The sequence below is a fragment of the Salvelinus sp. IW2-2015 genome, linkage group LG30 (genome assembly GCF_002910315.2).
Source record: "Salvelinus sp. IW2-2015 linkage group LG30, ASM291031v2, whole genome shotgun sequence".
NCBI lineage: Eukaryota > Metazoa > Chordata > Actinopteri > Salmoniformes > Salmonidae > Salvelinus > Salvelinus sp. IW2-2015.
Window position 1 is genome coordinate 873,943 of NC_036869.1, and position 1,681 is coordinate 875,623.

A 1,681-nucleotide genomic window follows, 5' to 3' on the forward strand; every position below is an offset into this window, starting at 1 on the left:
CTCTCCAACAGCGCCCTGGAGAGATGCATCTCTCCAACAGCAGCGCCCTGGAGAGATGTCATGTCCTCCAACAGAACCCTGGAGAGAGATGCATCTCTCGCAACACCTAGAGCATCCAAGAACGAGAGTTGCATTCTCTCCAGACAGCACCCTGGAGGAGAGAGCTGATCCAAAGGACACCAATGAAGACACATGGGAATGCAATCAAATAATTTGCGCCCCCTACCTTTTGACAAAGGTGTGTGAGAACAGTAATCACCTAAATTCTATGGTAAGTGGAAGCAGCTAAAATATTCAATATGCACTGGTTGAGAGAAATTGTAATTGTTTGGCGGGCAGAATGATGTTGAGGTTTGTATGCTGTCTACTATTGGAAGGTCGGGCTTTTGTCCTTGGCTCCAGTTTTTAATTAAGAAAGTGCCGCCCCTCGTCATACCTGCTACCACCTGAGATCGCTGCCTAATGGGGGGGCCGGTCAGTTGTGTGTGTGATGTGCTGTCTGTGTCGTGTCATGAGCATCGTTATGCCGTGTGTGTGTGGTGTGTGTGTTGTGGTAGTGATTAGATGTTGTGTGTGTGTGGTATATAGAAGTGTTGTGTGTGTGTGTCTGTGTGTGTTGGCGTGCGTGCGTGCGTGTGCGTGTGACCTCTCTTCAGTGGTTGATGAAAAAATTAGAGCACTGGTGGCCAAGCCTCAGACAAAAACACTCTCGATCCTCTCTGTCTGTTACCGCGGCAACTGCTGTCTGTCTGGGTTTAAACATCTCTGTTGACCTTTGACCCCAACAGTCGGGTTCTCTCCTGCAGGGGCCTGTAAACACTCAGTCCTCCTGGAGGAAATCTTCTGTCAAAACAAAGGATTGCTGAGCCTGTGACTCTTGACTGCTGACCTTGTGACCTTTCAACCCTGATAGTTTAGACTACAATGGAGAGATGCAGTCGGACTGATCTTATCCCCTTCCCCAATCCTAACCTTAACCGTTAGTGGGGAAGAAGCAAAAGTGACCGAAGATCAGCGGCTAGGGACAGGCTACACAAAGCAGGTTGAACGTAGTTGTAGTGATGTTGAAACCATGCTAGCTGTATGCTGTCGGAGATGCTGGTTTATATCTGTCTCTGCAGTCACCAAAACCTCTCTGTGCACTCTGATATAGGCTATAGTAATATCATGGTTGTTATGATATCTGTTTGATGCTTAATGTCTGTTTGCTCTCTCTGTGCTGTGTGTGATCAGACCAGACCCCAACGCCGACCCGTTTCCTGCGTAACTGTGAGGAGGTGGGTCTCTTCAATGAGATCGAACAGGAGTTCCGCCAGGCACAGGAGGAGCAGAACAACAAACAGGTCAGATGCAAAAAACGAAATTTCTCATGATCCTCAGACGTATATAGCAAGCGAGGGAAACATGAACTACGAAAGAGTCATTTATCATGACAATATTCACTGTACTACCACATTGAGCCAACACAGTAGACAGCATACTGATAGCATTGCATGCTAGGTTTCTAGGCTCTCGTATGAAAATAGCAAATGGAACAGACAAACAAATAGGAGACCTTCACCAGGTTAGTAGGTATTTTGATTGATAGGTCTGGCAGGTATTTTGATTGACAGGTCTGGCAGGTATTTTGATTGACAGGTCTGGCAGGTATTTTGATTGACAGGTCTGGCAGGTATTTTGA

At 46.8% G+C, this 1,681-nt stretch overlaps 1 pseudogene; it reads left to right on the forward strand.

The window, feature by feature from the left end:
• LOC111954901 (cyclic AMP-responsive element-binding protein 5-like) overlaps window positions 1–1,681 on the forward strand; it is a 31,341-nt pseudogene that overhangs the window by 9,472 nt on the left and 20,188 nt on the right.